Genomic DNA, 24,865 nt, shown 5'->3' with positions numbered 1-24,865 from the left:
AATCTGTCCAACACAGTAAAGAAGTTCAGCCTTATGTTTGAGTGTAACCCTTTGTGCTTCAGTTTCTGCTCACTGCCTCTTGTCCTATTGCTTGGCATCACTGAGCTGAGCCTGCCTTCATCCTCTTGTATAGTACGGGGTGGTATTATGGGAGAAGTGTGGCAGGAACAGTCAGGTGGGACTTTCCTGGGTCTTTGGTGTCCCACTTTTGCAGCCCAGGCCCTGTGTCATGGCAGAAGAGAATGGTTGGCACTGTGGAGTCAGGAGCAGCAGCTCCACTGTGGTACTGCATTGCTAGAGTTCTGCTGGCTCTAACACAACATGTCCCTGTTGTGACCAGCACAGTGGCTGTACTGTCCCTGGTCCCAGCCATGATCAGTCCTCCAGCAGCTATCACTTTCCCCCAAAAGCGTTCTGCTTTTCTTTGAGGGTTGTATTACTGTGTTGACTAGCCTCTACAAACCCCTCTCTGGACTGTCTTCTCATTCTCCTGCATGTTGCTTTCTTCTGACAAGAAGTATAACAAGCAAAGTCCTCCTGCTTCTGTGTTTGACTCTGGAGGAGATCCCTCAGGCTGCACCGCCCAGTTCCTCCTCCAACCTTGTCATGCTAATTCGTGCTTTAGCCTGTAGCTTCTATTGTTATATTTATTGCTAAACAAAAGGAGTATTTTCTTGCTCCCTCACTTAGACTGAGTAGGAGATAGTTATGTCCACCAGCTTCCAGGAGCTTTGTGGCTGCTGGCTGCTCAGAAAGCTTGCTTGCTGAGCACCACCTCATCTCCAGCAAGGCAGGGTGCAAAAAGCCTGATGGCCTCACAAATTCAGTAATTTTATCCAAGCCCATATGGATCTTATATTATTCATGGCTTCTGATGGGCTGCATATTCCTCACTGATTTAGTGGTTGACTTGTGATGTTTTTCGATGAGTCAAATCTCTGTAATAGTGACACTACATCCATGTATGTGGTAAACGTGAAAGAAAACAGATGTCTATAAAAATCACTGAGTCTGATTTGAAGCGATGAACAGTATTGTGATTAATGAGTACTGTACAGCTCATGTGTAGTATTTTTACATGATGGGATGGAAATTGCTTGTTTCACACCTATATGATTTCTATCTTAGTATTTAGATTCAGTCAAATAAAGTTAAGTATTGGGCTGCTTACTTGGGGAGAAATGGCACAATTGCTACTGAGTTTTGAAACTTCTAGTACAGTCATGCTACCTTGAATTCCCTTCAACATTGATTTTTTTTTTTTCTGGCAATATCTGCCCTGTGCTCATATGTAAAAGGAAACAAACAGTAGCCAATGAGTAAGTGTCATCTACAAATGTGGAAAGATAGTGTAGCAGATGCTCCCCAATAGATTTCTCCAAATAAAATGTAAATGTTTTTAGTTTTGTTCTTGCAAGTTGCCTCAGACCAAAGCTAAAACATTTGCTGAACTCTAGATTAAGGACAGAATCCTAATGCAGATTTAATCAGACACTGAAGCACAGAGTTACAAAATTCCTGAGATCGGAAGGCAAAGAATTTCGCAAAAATAAGTATCAGCCAAGTCCTATTCCTGTAAGACTGGAGGTTGAATAATGGAAGAGCAGTGGCAGAAAGTAATAGCTGAACACAGAAAAATGAAAGGTCTGACCCTATGAACTAGCTTTGAGGTCATGAACAGGATCTTACAAAATCAACACAAATTCATTACTGGAAGAAGCTAGGATAAAATCTTAAACACAGGGCAAGTGTGATGAGTCAGATCTGGTCAAGTGGTGTATACGTGCAAAATTCTGAATAAAAATAATCAAATTAACATGCAGTGAAGAGAGAATTTCCATAATGATGCCTGTAGTTTCCTGAAGAGACTTCTCTAGATTGCTAAGCATGGTTTGGACAACTCACAAGACAAAAGAACTGTTTTTTTACAAGGCTCTGTGTGCGCTGTAACAGGATTTTGGGAGATGGAGAGACAGTTTGCAGTGCAGACATATTCTTTTGTTGGATTACTTTCTTTGGTTTCAAGATTTAGGAACTCTCATATTCTGTGGAACCCTCTTAAAATCATGTCCTCTGGCTTAAATAAAAACTATAGAATGTTCTAAATGCAGTAATGAAGATCTGGGTTTTGTTGTACAGATGTACATAAGATGTATGTTGGTAAATGGACACTGGGGATAGGTGTTAGATATCTTCCATTTTTTGTACTACTTGTTGAAAGATGATATTTCTCAGAATAATGTGAGAAGGCTTGGAACACTGATTTATTCCTGTTGGAAAATCATTCTGCAAATGACTCCAAATTGCAGTAATTTAGAAATCTTGAGGTTCTTTCTATATTTGGATTTATACATTCTGCAAGCTTTTAGTTCAAATATATGGATCTTTGGCAATTACTTTAATTCTTGAATATAACTTTAACTAAATACATGAATGTACCTTACAGGGCTCAGGCTTTGTGAGACATTTCTGCTAAATCGGCTTATGAATTTTCTTTTGATGAGCTTAATTGTTGACAGATTTTTCAAAAGCCAACAACAGCTTGCTTTGCTAGCTGGTATTCACATGAACTGGATAGTCTTGTGAAGTCCTTTATGAAATTTGCATAATATTTTTCTTTTACTGTAAGATGAAGTGAAATCCTTTGTAGTCAACCTAACAATGTTAGACATTGTAAAGACATCAATCCAAATAAAATTTAAAAACCAGAAAAATTACCCACCCAGACTGTTCTTCATCATCTCAGAATATGCATGGCTAGAAAAAAGACTTAAAAAAAAAAAATTCCCTCAGAGAACTATTTAGAAAAAGGTCCTAAATAATGATAAATGATAAATAATGATAAATGTGATCTCCTAATGAAGATACTATGAAGATACTTTGCTAGTTTCTTCAGCAGTCCTGTAAATTTAGTTTTCATTTGAGATCCCTCAAGTCAGAAGGCATTACATATGCAAATCTATTCATTAAATCAATAAAATAAATAAGCCATTTTGTCCATTCATGTGAAATAGATAGATAAATTCTGCATCTTATCTACCCAGAAATTTTTGTTGTTGGTGGCAATAGTCTGGAATTTCTGTCTTTGAATTCTACAGTCTGGAGCATAGGTGGGAAGAGAACGAAATGTGAACTAAGCAGCAGAATCTCTATCCATTATGATGGTTGCGGATGTCTGAGTGAAATGAAGCATGCAGAAGCCTCAAAAATAACTGACCCTGTTTTTCTCCAAACATTTCTGAAGAATTCTGTTCTGTTAATAATGCCTTAAAAGTAATAAAGACTAGGATCTGTGGATTCTAGCCAAATGAGGCCACATCCTACAGTCCTTGCTTTGTCTTAGTGGAGTAAATTTCCCATGTACTCATGATAAGATGGGGACGAAGGACTGAGTAAGTGTGGCAGGATGGGAAATGGTTTGTCTCCTCCGAGACTGCCTTTGCAAACTGCTGGAACCACAAATGAGCTCAGTGTTTAGCAAGATGGTGGATGCCAGCATGAAGCTTGGAAGTGCCAATTTTAATTAAAAACTGCATTTTCAAATCAAGTTCCTAGTTAACAAAGGGTGGGAAATTCTTCCCACCATGGAAGCTTTCTGAATGCCGTATTGACTGTCAAGATGGGTACAGCTTCTCCTTCCATAAAAGTCCGGCTACCATCATCTTCCCCATCACCTCCCCCTGCCAGAAGAAAAAGACTACATTGTTTGTGGAATGTCTCCTCGTTCATGTCCTGCATTTAGGCCAGAATAGACAGATTTTATTTTGTCCTCCCCATCCCCCTTCCTTCATTGTTAACAATGGAGTGAACACATGAGATTAACATGGCTCTTGACATGGCTCAGTTGTTTGCCATTTGAAAACTACAGATTTTTTAGTTGTATAATTGTAAGAGGGAAAAAAAAAAAAGTATAAAAAGATTCAGTCATCTTCTTTTTGTTCCAAAGACAGAGAGAACAGAATACTAGGGGAGAGATGGGGGAAGCCAATAACAAAAAACAAATTAGTTTAAGAACCAGCATGTTTCCCTTACTTTAAGGAACACAGTAAACATTTCAAAAGTGCATGCCAGCTCATTATCTAACCCAGTCTTCACTGGCTTCATGAAAAACAGCAGCAGTTAAGCAATGTTTGCCAAAAGCAAATTTGGGTACATGCATTGCTAAAAAAATGTGACATCCGCTCTGTACAGGTTCCTTAATCTGCCATACAGGGACAAATCAACATTTCATCATTATTGTTTCTCTCTGTTTAGTCCTTTCATGATTGCTCTTCTAGTCTGTTTTGATCATTGTTTATCCAAAACTGTGGTATGACGTATGATTTGAATTGTTAGCCAGAAACAAATCTCTGCAAGCATTTAAATACGCAGAGATAGTTTTGGTTAATATAATCTCTAATGTAATATCTGTTTGCAAGTATCTTTCTTACAAATCTTATTGTTTAAAAAAAAAAACTTAAATGAATGTGTAATATTTATTAATTCCTTTTTCAAGATTTAAGATTTAATTTGTCATTAATTTAATGTATTTTTAAAAACTAGCTTTGTTTTCTAGTTCAGGAATAACACAGTATCTTTCTTTTTCAGTCAGTTTGGTGTGGCATATGCAGTTTACAGTTATATTGTTAAAAATACTGTGACAAAGCATTTGAATATGCTTTATATTCAAGTATTGCCATTTATTGTGATAACAAATGATACAGCATATTTCATTAGTTGTTCCTTATAGATAAGCTACCCATTCCTTAGTAAATACATTCCTCTGTTTGTTCAAAATATATAAGTTTACAAATATTTTTCAATCATATTGAGCTTTGTTTCCTTTGGGAGTAACTCTTACTCAAGAGAAAGGCAAGCATCTATTGAACAATTGTTTTATTAAATAGCTTAAAGAAAAGTTCCCTTCAGAAGCTATACACAATTTTCCCCAGACTCCCCACATTTTCTGGTGTGCCTGTTTGGATCCTGTGGGCATTGATTTCTTTCATCTTAAGTCTCTGCCTTCAAAATTATCAGGTCATTTTAGTAAGCTTTATTTTTCTTTGAAATCTACATACTCTTCTGCCATATGTTTAAAATTCAGAGTTGCTGTGCAGCTCTGATCATTAGTTTTTCTATTCCACATATAGTACATCATACTTTTGTATGAGAACAGAAAAATTCTTGTTTACTTGTTTCTTGAATATAAAGTTTCTGATTTTTTAATTTTTATTTTTAAGAACTGGAAACCCTCTGATTCAGAATTTCTTAATGAAATAGGGAATTCTGTTAGTAGAAGATAATGCCACTTGCTTATGGTTTTGAAACATTTATCTCATTTTCCATGGGGAGAAAGAAAACAGCTGGTGAAATTAGGATTTCAAAATGGAAAAAAAAAATGAAATAAACACCCATTTGACATTTTATCAAAAGCTGGAAAATGCTGGTAAATTTTATCTTTGCTAATTTTCCCCTTCCTCAAAAATCACTCTTGTTATTGTTGAATTTGTAAATCCTAATGAGAACCTGCTGACATAATGCAGATTGGATTTTCTTCTTTTTTCTTTTCTTTTTTTTTTTTTGTTCAAGGGTGGGAGGGGGTGGGGGGTGCTGTGTTTGATTTTTTTAGGTAGTTATGTCAAAACCAGAGTATATCAATATGTTCCAATGTTTATTTCAGGCTTTTCTTTTTGAAGCAAAGATTGCTTCAGTCAATGCAGTACAATCTGGGAAGGACACTGACATGGAAAATCAAGGTGTTACGCTTTGAAAGCAGTTTTTAAACAACAGGAGAAGAGCACATTGTTGGTCAAGATAACTGCACCTTAGTGTTGATTAGTGTCCTCTTATAGCAAATAAGAGGAGAAGTAGATGCTTGTACCAAAGGTCTCACCACATTTTTCCTGATAGCAGCCAGCAGAAGGTGCCCAGGGAGAAACATAAGAAGCAGGGCAAGTACAGAGTGATTCTTCCAGCTTCTGACACTCGGCAGTTTTAGGACTCCCTGTGCTGAAGTTGCATCTTAAGCATTGTTTTTATGAACCACTGAGTGAAGAAGCAACAATAGGAACAATGGATCACTGTTCAGCATCAGTGGCAACTGCGCTTAGAAATAAGTAACAGTGCCACTTCAAAACGCTTGACATGGACAACAGAGACAGAAGAGCCAGGAAATTATGGTAGTGCTAAAGCCACACCCATGGCCAGAGGCAACATCTCACAGCTCCTTCAAGTTGTGAACTCCTTGGGAGCTGAGAATCCCTACCATGCAGAGAGGTAGGAGCCAAGCTCATCGTTATATAATGCAGCAATTTCTGCCCATGTGGTATCTTACTGGGATATGGTGTCTTGTTCTTCAGCGCAGGGGTTCCTGCCTGGGTGTTCCTGCTGAGATTTTTGTTTGGTGAGAGCTGGCTGACTTTGCTTCATACCAATACATGATGCCACCAGTCACCTGATCTCTTGAGGTTGACTTTTGCATTCTCTTGGAGTTACTGTCTCATTCTCTGCTTCCTGTTCAAGGATCTGCTTCGTGTAGGCTGAAAGCAATCCCATGTCTTTTCCTCTGGCAGGCCTCTTTGTGGCCTCCCCAATAAGTCGCTCTGCGTAAGACTTGCAGCACAATGCTTGCCCTAATACATGATCAGTGGTGTGTTTCTTTCCACAGATAATAATTTGGAAAATGGCAGTCTGAAGAATAATGGGAATTCAAAATCTGGCTCCCAATTTCCTCATGTACCAGCCTGCTCCTCTGCATCTGCAGAAAGGGACAGGTGGGTTGCTGCAAAGGGCTTGGGAAGCCCCTCCTCAGTGAGCTCCACTGTTAGCCAGTCTCTTGACTCTGCATGAGGCTGAGTTCCTGCTGAGTTCCTGCAAGTATTTTGCGTGCAGCACTTCTCCCTGCAGAGTAGCAACATGCTGGGACACAAAATAGAAGGTCCTGTCCTGGTGTGAGCCCTGCACAGAACGGGAGGGCAGTTGTGATGGATGGGATCTGAGCTGTATTGGTGTTCGGGTAGTTCCTGCTGTGTTTTGGAGACACAATGTGTGTGTTTGAAGTTTGCTCGGGGGGTGTAGGGTAATGGGCCAAAACAGGTTTTTGAATAGTTCCTTGGGGCACAAATAGCCCCATTCATTGCAGGATATAGCTCTGAGTGTAACCCAGCTGCCAGACCATCATCATCTGCATGTGCAGCTCTTCCTTGTTTTACTAAATTTTTCTCTCACAAGAATGTTACTGAACCCCATGTAAATTTTGCTTTGGTAGAGACTGTGTTAAAGCATCAAAAAATATCAGTAGCTGAGACTAGATAAGAATGAAAATTGTAACAGTGTCCATAGTAATAACAAATGAAATGAGTTTTTTCCTGTCACCTGTCTCACTTTGCCTCAAACTGAGATGTTGTGAATAGCAGGCCTTGTTTCCTTATTGCAGTACGATTATTTTTACTACATCCTTTATCTTTGTCTTTTGGAAAGAGCAAATAGAAACAAAGCTTTGCTTCACATTTTTGCTTGAAGATAAACTGGGACATTTTAACAGACTAACTTTAAATAGCTGTTTACTTTTACATTGATCACAGCCAGTTGTCAGGGCTACAGCTACATGGCTAAACTCCCATACTTTTTAATAAGAACTTAGGGGTCAACATTTTTAAAAGTGTGAGAAGGATGGCATTGGTGCAAAGCAGTGGGTATGCTACCCACTTTGCCTGAGAGGACTGTAGGACTGAAAATACAGCTGATGTAGGTCAGTCCCAGGGAAGTGGCAGGACACAATCTGTGAATTACACTGATGTACACAGTTAATGTGAAGAGAGTTTTTCTTTTTTTTTTTTTTTTAATGGATAAACTTTTACTACCTGCTAAATTTAGACTCTTAGGCTCATTTCTGCAAAGCCAGAGCTGAACCACACCCTTCAGATGTGAAGAGCTATTGCATTAAATCATTGTGCTTCTCAGAGGGCTCAGTCAAATGAGGACAAGATTGCAGGCAGGTGCAATTTCCTTTTAGAAATTTGATAGATGGTGCTTCTGCATTCTGTAATGTGTTGGTTTTAATCTTTACAAAATACAGCTTGCATTCTGTTATAACTAGTAACAAATCACACATCTGGAACAAAGAGGAATGTAGCTGAGCAATATATTATATTTATCTACAATCTGGTTCAGATCCCCTGGTTCCTTTCAATTTTAACTGTGCAACAAATGTACTCCCAGTCTTCATTTTATCACTTGTTGTAACATTTAACAAAGGTCATTGTGACCCAGAGGAAGCTTAAGAGGAAAGTGTTATGGTGGATCTTGGAAGTGGAGTTTAGCTATGATGAGGGTGGGCATGAAGCCAAGCCCAGCTCTCCTGAGTGTATTTAATTTGTGCTCTTTATTTTTCCTTATGCCGGGCTGGATTCAATCAAGGACCCACATATATGGATGAGGCAGAAATGTTCAGTAATTAGTGCATCTTTCTTCTCTGATGCCTTTTTTCAAAAGAATACTTTAAATGGTTTACTTTTTCTGTGGTTGGATTGTTGAATTAATAACAAAAATGCAGCCACTGTTTAAAAGAAAAATCTTCCAGTGAATGCCTAAAATATTTAATTCTGTGCTTAGTAACCACCATCTTGTCAAATCTGGTGACAAACTTTCTTTTAATGGGGATTTTACTTGCTCAGGTCACTAAATTCAACACCATAATGTTCTTATTTTTTTTAATTTGTGATTTTATCAGTTTAGATGTTGCCTGCTTAAAGTCTAATTAGGCTGGTGCAAAGGAAATTATTTTTTGTGGTTCAGAAATGCCAAAGTTATCCTGATTTTCAAAATATTCAGATATAAATAATTGCTCATATTATTAAAATTTATTAACAGTTATCTCAGAGAGATTTGTGCTATGCTTTGCACTATTTTTTGCAACAGTAGAGAACCTACCCATAAGATATCTAGCCACATTTATAGCTGCTAGTGCTTCTGAGTACAAAACAGTCAGAAGGTTAATTTCTAAGAAATTATTAGAGCTTTGGTGTATCACATAGCTTAGAAAAGCTTTCTTAAGTTATTTTAAAGGGCAGTGTCATGTCTTACATGTTTTTTTTCCACATGCACAAGTTTTACTGGCTCTATAAGACACTGTGGTGCTGTGTTTATCAATTGTTTATGCTCAGATTTTACTAATGTATGAATTAATGTAGTGTTGCATTGATTACGATTTCTGTTTCCTCTGAGGAAGAAATAATGTACAGTGCCTCAAAAGTGTGCAGTCAAGAACATGGCATACGTTAATTATGTTGTTTCCAGTGAAAAATGTTCAAGTTTTTGAAATATAATAAATTCTCTACCATTTCTCCAACTGCACTCAGAGCACATTCTCTATTCTTCTGTTACTGCTCCTGTAGTGAAGGTACTTTTGCAATGAAAATATTTCAGTGATTGTGTAGCTCAAAGTATGTAATTTTTGTTCTAAATGTAAATATTCTTGTTTTGCTTCTAATTGCAACATATGCATCTTCTTACATAGGAAACACACATACTGCTATTATTGACATTGTCTTGTAGTGATATTTCAAACTGAAATTGTAGCTTTCCATGTCTTTCTGTGATGATATTCTTCCTATTAATGAAGTTAGTTCTGGTCATCATTGTTTATTTGGTCAATGGAAGGCCAAAATCCCTTTAAAAAGACATTAATCACATTAAAATTTGTTACCAGGCTGTTCACAGCAGCTACAGGACATGTGTATCAAATCACAGTATATTAGTAATATGTTTTCTGTATGCTTTCATTTCCTACCTCCCTCCTACCATTGTGTATTGGGCTAAAAAAAACAACTGGTGTCTCTAATCAAAGTAAGAAAATGTAGTATTCATAGTTTCAGGATGCCATGAGCAATGAACAGTACATTTCCTGTGGTTCTATGATTAGTTTTTACTAAAGTGTATTACAAATGTAGCTCTAACATTGGCTCCAGTTAAAAAACAAAATAGGAAAATTTATCAGGCCCTTTATTTGCCAGAATTACTGAGTAAAAGTTTAACTATTGTTTCAAGGCTATCTTCTCAACAACACAACAGGCAAACTGAAGTGAATTAGAGAACAAAGTACAAATGTGTTGGCAACCAGCATTTCCATGAGTTAATTCACATTTCACTGTGTACTTATAGGATGCCATGGTGACACTTGGTTGATGTATACATGCTGAGTAGGTGAGGGAGGGGGAATCATGTCATAGCATACTTCCCTCATGGACTCATGGCCCTTTCGTCACATGTTGCAAAATCCAGACTCTGATTTCTACCTGTTTTAAGTTCAGTCACCCATGTTTTAAGCAGTGAATTCAATTAAAAATGTTAGAATTTCACTTACCTGTGAGTAAACTGCTTAGTGTGTTGGCCAGTCTGACCATGGTAGTCAAGGTGACCATCTCACAAAAATCACTTCTGGTCACCAGCGAAGTTGCTGAGTAGTGAAGAGACTTCAGGGAAAAATCTAGGCCCTGTTAAAATCAATGATGGTTTTGCTGTTGACTTTGATGGATTCAGAATTTATAAAAATTACTTAAATATGTCCAAAGATCTGTTTTCTCAGAGCATTATGTGCAAATGGGTCTCTTCTGCAGTGGCACTGTGACCTGGGACTTGGGAGTTTGCAAAGGGCCAAGAGCAGCTCATTGAAAACTTCCTTTCTGAACCATAGAAACCAACAGGCATTTCTGAAAATACCCATAAGAAGATGAATCATGTTATCTGATGTATCTTAGAACTTCTGATTAAGTATTTAAGAATTTATCCCTAAATATGCCAATTCTTTTAACTAAGTGACACATCACCACATTGGTTTTTTAGTAGTACAGTCACATTTTATTATCTTCCATGATTCTGTGGAACAAAACCCTTTAAAAACTTGTAGGACGAGCTAAATACCATTAAAAAAAAAAAAAAAGCTATTATTATTTTAAATGCCAGAACAATCACAGAAGAATTTTAGTCTTACTAAGGAAATATATATTTTAAAATATTAATGCTTTGCTTCTGCTTGTTAAAACAGTATTAAAACAAGGTGTAAGTGTGTTTGTAGTTAACTCCCAGAGGACTTGGTGTCAGAAGAAATATCACCCTGTCTTGTCCTTTTTAGGAAGGTGGCCTCTACCAGATGTAAACTCAGAAATGGCAATTGCAATTCACGTAAATGACTAGCAGGTTTCTCCTGGCTTTCTCTGGGGCCATCTTGACTTTTGCAGGACTATAAGAAATTAGCAGTTCTCATGGGAACAGTAAAAATATGTTGGTATTGTTTAATTCTTTCATAACATGCTAAATTAATTTATTTGTTGAATCTTTTAAAGTATTATGCCATTGGGGAATGTGTTTTTCATATAGCAGTCTTATAAATATATTAAAGTTTTAGGGAGAACAATCACAGAGTAAACATAACCAGTTATCCATGTTGGGTAACTGAGAGACACACAAAGCTTGATTTTTTGCTACTTTACATATTGTTTAGTAATCAGCATCAGTGCAAAGTGATCTTATCTGTATGTTTTGCAATCTTTTTGCACAGATGTAGACAGCTGTAAAACATTCAGGATTGTGGAGTAGCAGATTCATGTGGTTCATAAATTCTTGCTACGTACCCTGTCATAACACTTAGTGTTTAGTAGATGCTTTTGATTAGGTAGCTACTTTAGACAGTTTTCATGTTTGGTTCAAAATGTAGGGTTCAACTCTGTTTATTCCAGGCCACTGTTGGATATGCTTGGGACTAGGCCATTAATTTTGAGAGACAAATGAAATTTAATCTTCAGTTAACTCATTTTTCAGTTGGATTATTTTAGTAGGGGGACCTTATTATTTAAGTTGAAGGGAAACATTCTCTTTTCAATATACCATGGGTTAAAAAAAGAAATCTCAATTTTGTTCCTCATTTTTCTATTGATCATTTTTAAGGCAATATCTTCAAAATGCCAATACTGCAAGAAAAACAAGCTTTACAGCTGTTTGGAGACATACAACACCATGTATGCAATGAATTATTCTCCTCTGTTTATATGGAACAATTTCTGGTCTCTAAATCTGTACATGTTAAAGGGGGGGAAAAAAAGCCAGGCCAGATTTTTCCAGATGGTTTGCTATCTTTTCCCGTTACCAGGAACATCTTCTCTTTTCTACCATACATCCTGAATAGGAATTTTGAAGAGACAAAAAGAACAGGAGCAACTGAAATCCATCGGAGCTGTCCGCTTCTTCCAGATAATCTTTGTCTGTCCATTTATCATCTGTAGATATTTCTGTGACTTGCCATACATATCTAGACATACAGAAAGCCAGGATATCAAAACACGTCATATATTTGGAAACAGGAAGAAGCTGGTGGTTGGACACAGACTGACAGGTTTCCCTTAGAATCAATGGATCTCTGCCAATGTATGCCATGCTTCTTGTTTGCAATATCCCTCTTACTAAATCTACTGCTGATCCTTTTCAGCAGACATCATCTTTTTTATTTCGTCTTGTCATTAATTGAATGTAGCAATGGTGACAGTCAGAGAAGTTAAATATTTTACAATGAAGGCAAAAGAATCTTATAAACTAATAGACTGAAATTAGGAGGACTTATTCCTTATGCAGGGTTGAATTTAACTTCTGATTTTTTTCCCAGACAATTAACATAGTTTCCTCTGCCAGAGCTGATAACAAACATGTTAGCCTACATCTAGAAATTCCTGAGGGTATTCATCACCAGCACAAGTCCACCATGGCCAAACTTGGGCTTTTTAATTTTTCACCCAAGCCCTTTCTTATACATCCTTACTTGATCACCATCTTTCCTACTGTTCAGGCTTTTGACCTGGAAAGTCATAGCAAACAGAAGCGTTGTTCTAAGTCATCACTTTCAGATCTTCATGCCTTTCTTTATAGAAATTATCTAAGATCAGCTATTCTCCTTTATCTGCAGTCATCCACATGTCTCCTAACAAATGTGAACTATTTTGCTTTGGTTTTGTGGTCTTCTGTATTTTCAGCTTCACCTTCAGATGTTATCTCCAAACTGGCCTTCCATTTTGCATGTGATTCCAACTTTAATTTCTAGTTTTTTATTTTGAGCAATCACCTTTGGGCTTTTCTTTCTACTGCTCCTAATGCTTGAAAAGAATTTCCTATAACCAGCTACTCAACATATAGGTAGTCTTACTCTAAAACTTTTCTTTTTAGTTTTTGGGATAGCTGAAGGAAACTTTGGCAAAAAATAGGTCTGTAGTGAGTGTTCCTTACAGGCTGAGCTACCTGGTGCTGCGTTGTTGCCTTGGGTATTTGTTTCTCATCTGTTCTGTGCCCATAATGTAATTTCACTGTGACAGAGTACATATGTTTTGCTTATTAACCCTAGCGCCCAGCACAAAGGAATCTTCATCCCTAAGCAGTGTTACTAATCATGAAGCAAGGTTAGATAAGCCATAGTATTTTAGGAACTTTTGAAGTTCCAGTCCTCACTGATTCTGGGCATGTGTCCTACAGTCTAGAGAAAAGTCCAGGGAAAATCTGCTGCCTCAGCTTCTGTTGGAGGGATGATAGATAAGTATGTCACAAAGCACTTGTCTGATGTTGGCTATCTTCAGCACTAGGATTTTAGGTCATACATAAAAAAAAGGACTCAAAAGTCCTCAAAAAGACTGTAGAAGTACATTGACAAAACCTCTGACAATAGAGTTGTGAATTCTCTGAAAGACAGGCATCCGAACATCTGGGAAAGCATGGTAGTGGGATTATTTGCAACTTCAGGAGAAGAAATCCTGCAAAAAAATAGGTAAGTATTCAAAATATAAGAAAAATGGAGTAAAATTAGGATTAGATAATCCTTAGCAAGATTGGGGATCACTAATGTTCAGCTGGTGAAAAATATGTGCTCTAAAAATAACAAAGCTAAGCTCAAGATCAGGCTAAGCTGCAGGGAACCCAGAAAAATGTCCCCATTTTAAAGATATGAGATGACAAATTTCATTTCATGTTTTCTCATTCCTTGCTGTGAAACCGAACTCCAAGTCTTATTATGGGAATGTTACCTGCAGATGAACTTTGTGCTTTTGTAAATAATAGATGCTTTTATGCCCAGGTTTAGTGGTTTTTTGCTACCCAGACAAATGCTCACCTGGGGATAAAACCTCTCTAATGCTAGGACCAAACTGATTCAGGAGCCTGAAATCCAAAGGCAGTACCACAAGAAATGTAGAAGTGAGATACTGAGAAGAGAAGCAATGGGCAAAGGATGCTGAGAGGAAGAAAGAAAATATAGAAGATATAAGTTAGAAACACTGATAAATTGAATAGTTGGTTTTCTGAAGAAAGGGGGATAAACAGGAACTTGAATACAGATGTCAAGATGTTACAGAAGATGGGAAAGAGTACTAATGGGAGAGAGAAATGGGGAGAGTATGGTTCTTATTTTTGTTTTTTAAAATGTCTGCCTTTCAATAGCCATGATAATGAACTTCTGTTTTGGGTAAGCTGCTGCAAGTTAACCTCTTTCACTCGTAGTAAATCCTCATTTTTAGAGGAAAATGTTACTGTTTCCACAAACACTCATAAAGTGTGCAATCAAGCTCTCAAGCAGTAGAATACTTGAGATCATAACAACATGTACATGGCTTCAGGAACATGAACCTTAAATTCACTGCTGGTATTTTCCCATGGTCTGGAAAAAGCAATAGCTAAAAGGAGCATTTGTTTTTTCAAACTGTGGAACAAAGGGTATGATGTTACTGAGTAAAACACATTGCTTATGTTCAAGAAACTTTAAAAATACTGTAAAATACAAAAGAAAGGAAGAAGGAAAGGTCCTTTTCTGTTGGGCCACTTTCCAGTCACTCCGTCCCCAGCCTGCAGCACTGCCAAGGTTGTTGTGACCCCAGTGCAGGACCCAGAACTTAGCTTTGTTGACCCTTGTACCATTGACCTTGGGCCATCAATCCACCCTGTCCAGATCCCTCTGCAAAATCCTCCTGCCCTGTATCCGATCACACTCCTGCTTGGTGTCATCTGCAAACTTAGGGTGCACTTGGTCCCCTCATTGATAAGGTTATTAAAGAATACTGGTACCAGCACTGATCCCTGGGGAATACCACTGGTGACTGGCTGCACTGGGTGTAAATCCAGTCACCGCAAATCTTTGGGCTCAGCCATACGGTCATCAGTCACCAAAGAGCATGCCAGTCCAAGCCACAAGTGGGCAGCTTCTTCAGGACAATCCTGTGGGAAACAATGTCAGAGGCTTTACTAAAGTCTGGGTAGACAGCAAGCACAGCTTTCCCTCATCTACAACTGGGTCGCCTTGTCATAGAAAAGATCAGGTTAGTCATGCTTGTCAATTTAATTTTGTTTACTTTAATGCTCCTTTTATTTATTTTATTCATTTTTTATTAGAGCAACAACTTTTTCATGGTCTTAGGAAGTAAAAAACAAGTCTTAAACCAACTAATTCTTTCTAAACTGTTTTTCTGAGAGTCCTGCCTTGACTTAGCTATGAAAAGCGTGAGCAGTCCTTAGAATGCAGAAGGAAACTAACACTCCTGTGGATTATCAGTTTGTGATGTAGTGAGCATCAGTTGAATTGGCCTGAATGACTTCCATGCTGGTGTTATATTTTAAACAGAAAATAGTCAAATACTTTGGAAAGGAGCTCCAAGAAACTGTAAAATGCTTTTTTAATGTTGTCAAAACTGAGTCACTAGGAACCATCAACAACTCATCTATTGCCTTGTGATATGCTGCTTGTGAGAGCAGTGCAGACTTTCTCAAGCAAGTCTGAATCACAGGTAATCACAGAGCTAATAGGGAATTGATGTCCCTATACTGGCCTCTGGGAAAGATGGATATCTTAAAGGTCCTTTGTCTCCAGAGATATTGCAGGCAATGAGTCTGGGTAAGTCCCATAACTGAAGCAGGGTACCTCTAAAACGGTTTTTGTCTGCCCTTTCATTTGGGGAGAACTTTGTGTTCATTGAGATAATCTGGAAATAGAAGGGAGCAATCTCTGTAATCTTGGGGATGTTGATAAGTAAGACTAGATTTTCTAGCAGTGTGCAAGAAAAAAAATGGGAGAGGGAAACATCTTGCTCTCATTTCCCTCCCCTTGCCAAAACCCACCATCTAAACCAAGAAATACTGTACAATGACCAGGGACAATGTCACTGTTTATTTCAAACTACTGTTAAAAAGATGTTATTTATTTAAAACTTCAAACAAGATTGCAAAATTATAAGCATCATAATCAGCAAAGGATGTTCTCTTTCCCCTACCATAACATAAACCACTGTATGACAAATTAGCAGAAACCTGCAGCAATCAGAAAAACCCAAACCTTTGCTCTTTCTTCACAGAGGTTTTTAAGATAAAACGCATAAATATTGAAGCTACCCAGGACAGTGGATGAAGGAGCTCACAGTGCCACAGTCAGAACCTGGCTTTCCCTTGACTACCCCCATATATCTTTTTAAGTTGGATGTAGAGAAGACTCGTGCATGCAGAAGATTAAGATTCTTTCTTTTTATTTGGTGCTAGCCAATAGTGGACAAAGTACTTACAATATGACAATGATAGTTTACACATTCTCCTTCATAGTAGACATAGTGCCTGTAACAGTAGCCTAATTGCAAGTGTAAGGAAAGGAGGGATGAAAAAATACTCTAATTTATACCCTTGTCCTATTTTACTTGTACATTCATATGCATTTTGGGTAGAATTCCGTCTTGGAAATGATGCCTCTGTAAAAGGCTAGAAAAGAAACTGGTGGAGGAGTTGAGGTCCTCTAGGACTTCAGTACCAGTTTGTGAAGAGAGGTGAAATGTTATTCTCACTTTAACTGTCCTGCTGGTTAGAGCCTTTACACTTTGGTGATGAAGGGAAAATGCCGTTTGGTTTAAATAGGCAGTCTCTCTGAATACCCTTTGGTGTTAGTTTCCCTTGTTTAGTGTGTGGGTATCATACATGACAATGGGAAAGAGAGAAATACTTTAGAAAAATAAACATCTCCTCCCTCTCTCTCTCAAAAAAAAAAAAAAAAAAAAAAAGAAGGAAAGAAAAAACAAAGAAAAATAAGAAACTGTGGTTGTAAAACCACAAAACTTGGCATTGAGGCTCCAAGGCAAGTGTAAGCCTTGGAATTTCTTTTAGCTCTTAAAAAAATTAGTCCAAACCAAAAAAACCCCAAAGCACAACAACTCTTTCCATGGAATCCAGCTTAATGATGCTCACCCCCCCACAACCCCCCACTTTCTTTTAGGAAGATTTGAAAGAATTTATTTAAAGCTTTGGCACAAGTCTTCTTTGCTGCTTTATGTTCTATAAAGCATGTTAATTTTTTTGCTGTTTGATTTTTACTTAGAAATTTAAGAAATGCCAAGTCTGCTCTGTTATGGTTTTCCCGGTGATTTCCTGCATATCTCAGAGAATAGGTATTCATTTCTTTCTCAAAAGAACAGCAGGAGTGAAAATGTGGAAGAAAATCTTAATCAAAGCCTGCATTAGTTGCTGAAAAAATAAAAAGTAATTTAAAACAAAAAGAAGAAACAAAGACTACAGAATAGTCTCACTTTTAAAAGAAATGAATAATTTCTTTTCGGCAGTTGTTTAGTTTTCACTCCCTTGAGTTTGTAATATGATGTGGTCAATCATGAGAGTCATTGACAGCAGAATTTCTAATACAAAGAGAAAAATAAGGGGAAAGAAAAATATATGCAGAGGGCTAATATTTAGAGGAGATGTTTTTTGTGCTTCCAGCTCTGCATGGAACACACCTGGTGACCCTTTTGCACTTCAGTGCCTTGTTAGGTGAAGTATGGCTGAGAACACTTATGCTATTTTTTGTCAAAGTGCACTGAGATACAAAGATGTAAAATTCTTCACAAGTTATTCTTTCTTTGTGTTGGAGAAGTGGTATTTGATTCTGATTTTGTGTGACACAGCCCTATTAGCCCTTGTTGGCACTTGAAGTATACATAGTAAACAAGTTCTTATTTATAATATATTGCATGTATTTATGGGAAAAAGCAAGTCTGATCATTTAATAGATAATCTGTTTTAATTGTAGTGACTGCAATAAAAAATTCAATTCCTTGTATCTAGTCTCTGTGAAGCATCTGATTCTTGCAGGTTCTCTAAGGGGTGGAATATAAGAAAAATTGCATTTTCAGTTGCACCTCTGGGGAAGAGGACATCAGTGATCAGTTTTGGAAATCTTGGCTGATAATCAGTTGTGGATGAGAGTGGGCATGGTAGAGAAATGCAGGGAAAAGTGCATTTCTGACTATGGACGATATTGGTTTTTCAATGTGAGCTGATGAGAATCTGCAAACACTGAATGGGGCAACAGTCACCACTGGAGGCCAAACAACAAAATGATCCCTCATAAAATGTGATGATTCAACTGCATGGATACTCTCTAATGACATGAATCTTTCGTACAAGTGGCTCAAAGAGACTGATTTCAAACCAATTATAGGATAACTACCATGTAATTAATACCTCAGGAATCCAGAATTCACTGTCTAATGTCTGAGACCAAAGGTTAATTATAAGCACAGCAGACATAAAGGCAACTGCTGCTATATGGTTTTATGATCTTTATTAAGATTAAAAGAAATCAAATCCATTTTAATTAAAAATGTTAAAAGAGATCTTGAACTCTTTCTTTGCTTGTGCCCCCATCTGAAACTGGAATGTCCTACATTTCATGGGCACTGGTTTATGAACACAGATGGGTTAAACTGAGTGGTGATATGATAGACATTCCAGCCGAACCCTGTACTGTATTTTTCTTATTGAATTTGTTGTCCATCTGGAAATTAGAAATGGCTAAAGTGCACAGGTAGTTTCTGTTGAGGAACCAGAGGTCATTGGTGGGTCAAGGGGCCAGGAATTTCCAGGTGTAGATAACTACAGTTGAGGGGCTCCTTCACTTACAGTTTGAGCATCTCTGCCGCTATGGGTAGTCACTGATTTGAAAACAAGATGGCTAGAAATGAGCTGTAATAACAGAGGATTGCTGCTATCCAGCATCATCCAGGGATCAACAGTCTCTGGCTGTCGTGTCCACATTCCTCTGGTGCCTGAGTGTTGTCTTTTGTACACACACCTTAATATGGACAAGACAAAGTATCTCAGTATCTAAATCAGACACTAACCTGAAAGAGATCTAGCAATAGTTTTCCTCTGCTTATGCCTTCACATATTAGTATAGAATATAAAAAAGTAGATCAGTTCTGTATGTGGATGGGAACATAGTATCTCGTAACTGTAAACAGCAAATGGATGTGTTTTGTATGGACTTGCTGAGATGCTCTTTTTCATTCCAAGTTGAAACACAGCAAGCCCATTAGTCCAAGTTCATGCTTTTCTCCCCTTTCCCTGTGTTTCTTTGGGATACTTAACAGTGAAATCTTGACATGGTTGAGATGAATATGGTTGGGTTTTGTTGACCACGTTTTTTGGGACAGGGAAGAATGTTTTGCTAGTTTCAAGAGATAAAACCAAACATGTTGAAGCAGCATATTTTGGAATAAATTAGATGATGTTTGAATAAGGTCAGAAGACATGTACGAAGAAGTTTAAATTAAAGAGGTAGATGATATATCAGTGTGGGAAAGGCAAAGCTGGCAGGTTTGTGAATTTCGGATGGGCTTAATCTGTAAGGGGTATTCACATGCTGGGACATTCAGTTATTTCACAAAATAGAAAAAAAATTAAGAGATTAGCAGCTGCTGACTTATTTCTAAAGGTCACCACAAAGGCTTTTACCCAGCATGAAGATTGAGACCGTTGAGCAGAATGAGAATCCTCCAGTTCCCTTTTATCTAATAATATGAAATCCTACATCTTCCACCAAATGAGTTATACTTGGTCTCTAGGCTGTCATTTAGTCTTGGTTTGTGTGGCAGAGCATTCTCCATCTTACTCCATGAAGCTTTGCCACGGGGCAGGCAGTAGTCGACTGCTCACGCTGCATTGTTTCACTCCAGCATGCAAGTGAAGAAGGGCTCAGGTTACACAGAGAGATATGTTTCTTCTCCTTGTTCCCTGGATATACTGTGCATTTTCCATGGAGCTGCTGCTTGATAAAGTAAAGAAAAAGTCCTGGTAGAAGAGGAAAAGGGATGCCTCCTTACAAGGAAAGCTACTGATCTGTTGGGCTTCAGTTTTTGTTCTCTGTTTTGGGCCCAGAGTTTCTTGACTGTGCTTCAGGGATTGAGCATACTTGCAAGTAGGAACATTTCTTTGGAGATGTGATTTTGAGCTCCCTTGAGCTAAGAGAAGAAATGAGATCCTTTACTGCCTGGGCAATTACTGAGTGATTATATGAAGATAGGAGCTCATCTGCTTTCCTAACCTGCTTTTAATAGGAAAACATTAACCGTGGTTTTTTTCTTTGTTTGTTTGTCTGTTTGTTGTTGGGATTTTTCTTCCCTCCAGAGATAAATTAAATACGTAACGTGGGTTGAGACTTTTGGGCTCCAGAGACTCCATAAATGAAACTGCTGCCCTGAATGATCAGGATTTAAAGCATAGCACTCATCAGGGCCGCTTCTAGGGGACTGCCTCCTGAATATATTTCCATCAGCTGCTTGCCTGGTATGTTGGGTGCTGTGGATTAAATGCTGAAGCATAACTTTATCCTCTGAATTGAATAGAGAAACCAAGGCTTTGCTTTTGAATTTTCCAGTGGGATCCGAGGTACTGAAAGATAGTGCCTAGCACTGAATTGGCTTACTCCCTTACTGGATCTTGCCCAATTTAGCTACAATGTAAATTAACATATTTTTCTTTTGAAGCATGGCTGATAATTTTATGGACATTTTTTAAAAGAAAAAGGTCTTAGTAATCAATATGTTAGCCAGAAGCTTATTCTGTATAAGATTCCTGAAGGATTATGCTGCAGAATAAGCAAGAGAACCCTATTATACTGTCAAAATAATCATATCATGAGGCATTACCATGCAAATATATAAAAGCAAAAAGCTCAAAGGAGAATCAACAAAGCACAGCTGTAATTTGCAGTATTCCTTAGATTGTTTCTTGCCTTCCTCATAAAAACATTTATGAAAGAAGGACAAGTAACTTCCACATTCAGTGGTATGGTCTGGGAAATCTTTATGCTAAGCATTATAGTTTCAGGAGCATGTAAGTGAATCCTCTTCACACACACATACATGCTGTATGAATTGCTATCTGGAGATCTGTTTTATCTTCTTTTGCACCTCATATTTTCCTCCCTACCCCTAGAAAAAGCAGGTAAGTAGCAAGCATTAGTAATTCATATACCAATGTAAATGACTTCACAGAAAGAACAGGGTAATTTTGCAGTTGTGATACCCCTAGTGGAAACAATTATCTCCAGTTTAAACACTATAAATCAGTGTTTAAAGAGGTGCATGCTAAAATAGACTTTTCTGTTTAGGGCCAAGTCTGCTTTCTCTCAGGAGTTAGTGCCTGAATGATAGGTTTTCTTGCTACTGCTTTTCTTCATTGGTCATGTATTACTTCTTCCCAGCTTGCCTCCTGCTGAAATAATTGTGGTGCTAATAACAATGTGTGGGGAAATGACCAGATGTGCTAGGTTTTTTATACAATTATACCAGTTTTTCCAATTTTCCAGACATTTTTTCATTTCTTTATTAACTCACCGGTGCCAGGAATTGGATTTTTCCAGTACATAAATCCTAATTAGCAAGCCAGAGAATTGAGTGCTCCATTTTACTCCTGATGTGTCATTTCCCCTCTGTTCTTGGTTAATTGGCATTTAAAAAAAACAGCTCTTGTGTTTTTAAGGGTAAAAAAAGAAATACAGGAGTATTTTGGGACAGAAATGAAAATATGGTAAAAGGACAAAAAATTGAAAGGAGTTGTAGTTGGGATCAGGGCCTTCTGGTAGCTCTGGGATTGCAGGACATGGAGACCTGCAGAGTGGCCAAGCTGCTTGAGGTTCAGCTACATCTTTCTGTGCTAGGGGTGACTGAACCCCATGCTGCTGTGCCCATGCTGCTCTCTGCTTGCTGGGGGCATGGAGTGATTTTATTAAATGGTGCCAGCCCTGAGGAGCATCTAGAGACTGATTTGGTAGAGCAAAGGCAGTGTTTGGTGTGCTGCTGATGTGAGTTGTTCTTACAGGCTTTCCTTGCAGCCTCCTTTTCTTCTTATCATTACAGAATGGAGTAGGTGGAGGAGGCAGAGGCTTGTCAGGAGTGAGGGTATCCTCAAGTTTTGAGTTTAAGGATTCTTTCAGCCTTAGTATGTGCTTAGGGATGCCCTGAGCCTGTGGGAGGGCTTGGTGGAGGGTTGTCAGGGCAGGAGGAGTAGTTGTGAGTCTCAGGAAGGATGAAGTACTATGCCAGGAGAAGGGAATGATACTAAAAGGTGCTTTTCTGAATAGATAGGATTACAGGAAACAGAAGAGGTTTATGAGGTTCAGAAATTCACCTCAGAAAAAGGAAGAAAGACGTTATTCCATTTATGAATGAAATAAAAAAAGGTCGAGTGTTCCTGTTGGCATTGGTACGTTGCAGTTTGAGGCTAAAAAAGATTCACTCCAAAAGACAAGATGACAAAGAGGAGGTTCTTGCCACCTTGTACTGGGCAGTTTGAATCCTGGGAGGAAAAAGGGGAGACTGTCAGTAGAAAGTGGTGCCCTTTTTTAACTTCTGCCAGGGTGCTATAAAGGACAGAGGGAAGGGAAGCAAGCCTGATAAATGCAGTTCCACAACTTAGATCGCAGTTGGGAGGAAGGGAAATAAACAGCAAAATGTTTTGTCAGGAAGGGGTAACTCAGTTCAGATCTTGCCCCATCTCCATAGAGGTCTGTCCAAAACTTGAATCTTTTGAGGTTCAGAAAAGGATGATTAATTTTTTTTTTTTTTCCCTGTGCTAATGCATTAATTGGTTCCAGGCAGACAGGGAACAGCAGAGCCAAGATATTGCAAGCAAGGCTGCAGTCCAGGTAATTTGAGGGCTGTCAGGAGACTGAGAAGCAACAGAGGTCATGATAAAGCCTGGAGTCTTTCATTTTCCAAAATGTTTCATAGGTCCAAGAGGTCTGAACGGTGTCATGTTTTCGGGTGCTCAAATAGAAAGGAAGGGGAAGGAAAGGAAAGGGAAAGGAAAGGGAAAGGCCAGAGTTCTTTGGAGTTATTCCAGCACTGCTGTGCTGGCCTTCAAGGGAACCTCAGGAGATTGTCTCCTAACCCTGGGGACCATATTTCTGTCTCCTGGGATCATCTTCCCAGCTGGACAAGATCCTTAGCAGTCCTTAGCACTTCATACTGCACTCCCTGATCTGAGACAGATGTTACCTTTGCCTATGACCCAGTTGGGTGCTGGTGTTCCTGGCTGTGGATGCCTTTCCCCACTAGCCACGGCCTGGGCCTGTTATTTATTTACTACTCTCGTTGTTGCTGTTTTAAAATATGTCGTTGCAGAATTCATGCCTAACATGTGCTCCTCCCTTTTATCTGTCCAGCTTGCTGTATTGTCCTAGTGTGAGTGCTGGGAGAAAAACAGCCCAGAAACAGCCTTTGGGGGGCTGCTTGGCCAAATCCTGCCCTGCCAGTCAGCAACAGCACACTATCACCAAACCACAAGAGCTTTCATATGAGGCTTTTATTTAAAGGAAGTAAAAAAGCATGCTGGTTTTAGTCATAATTATTTCTCTTTTTTATTAGCTTTTAGGGAATGAGCAACAGTTCAGTGAGTTGTGTTTGTAGCAAATACAGGTTATGAAATAAATGTATTTCATTATTTGCTCATTTTGCAATGAAAGACTCTCCGAATCTGTCTCCTAAATGGTTTAACTCAACATTAGAAATGATGCTGCCAAATACCGACCGATTCAATAGATGATGAGTTTCAAATTCCTCTTTTACATGGGGAATGTGATATAGCACAATGACCTCAATTTTCAGCTGTGTCCTCAGATTCACCTCCTTTTTGGCTGTCTATTTTTCTTTTTCAGTATCTTATCATAGTTTTTCAAGTCCTGAGGGTCTTATGAGGGCACTAATATTTGATAATTAGGCACTATATCTCTGATGGTTCTTCTAGTGACATCTTTTACAACTAATAAGCATTTAATAGAATGTAATTAGAAGCTCTGATCCTTAGACCTTGACCTGTCTAGACCTTATATACAACTAAGTGACTAGACAGCCCTTAACACTCATTAGGAGTTATCTGCACCCCACTTTACAAAGCTATGTGAGGAAACTGTTTAGATTTAGCCTCAAGCCACCTGCTTTGTAATCTGTTGCTGTGCACTCAGTTGATCCTGCTGTCCTCACAGTAACTGGAAAGCTACCAATGATTTCATTTTAAAGCAAATATTCTATTTCAGGAGGCATAGGATGGAAACCTGGTTGCTGTATTTGACAGTATGAGATCTTCAGAAAGCATGTAAATAGGAGAGACTATTTTGATGTTGTGGAGAAACATTTACATTTTAAAATGAAAGAGAAACATCCAAAGGTAGTTAAGGAAGCTAGCAAAATGTGTTTTGATACAGTATATTCATCTGGGATATATTAAATAGGGCTCCTTTTACAGAAAATATATTTTTCTTTATATTTCTGGAAGCCTCTTATATCTTTAAAGTAAATGAACTCTTTTTGTTACTGGTTTTAAAAGAAATTAATTTAAAAAAATCATCTTTATATGCATTTATGAGAAGCAGTCTATTTGGCATGCCACCAAGAAACACAGGGAACAGGTTTCTTTCCTCTCCATTAGTTTTTGAATGTATATGTGCCTATATAGTCAAATATTCTTAAATATCTTTTACCTAATTCATATACCTATTCTGTCTCTTTGTCCTTTTTCTCACTTTAGTTTCATTCTAACTACACAAACTAGTTGT

At 38.1% G+C, this 24,865-nt stretch overlaps 1 long non-coding RNA gene across 33 annotated transcripts in view; it reads left to right on the top strand.

The window, feature by feature from the left end:
* LOC115495650 (uncharacterized) overlaps positions 1-24,865 on the top strand; it is a 318,954-nt gene that overhangs the window by 33,560 nt on the left and 260,529 nt on the right. For 2 of the 33 annotated variants that reach the window (XR_012056520.1, XR_012056534.1), the window contains exon 3: positions 6,647-6,752. The exons of 30 other annotated variants lie outside the window; for them this stretch is intronic. This is a non-coding gene — a long non-coding RNA (uncharacterized lncRNA). Of the gene's footprint in view, positions 1-6,646; positions 6,753-20,436; positions 20,596-24,865 lie in introns of all 33 variants that reach the window. One more of the 33 variants, XR_012056518.1, reaches the window with a different exon arrangement.

Source organism: Taeniopygia guttata, chromosome 5 (assembly GCF_048771995.1).
Source record: "Taeniopygia guttata chromosome 5, bTaeGut7.mat, whole genome shotgun sequence".
NCBI lineage: Eukaryota > Metazoa > Chordata > Aves > Passeriformes > Estrildidae > Taeniopygia > Taeniopygia guttata.
Note: the sequence above shows the minus strand (reverse complement) of the source record. Positions and strands in the feature narration are given on the sequence as shown.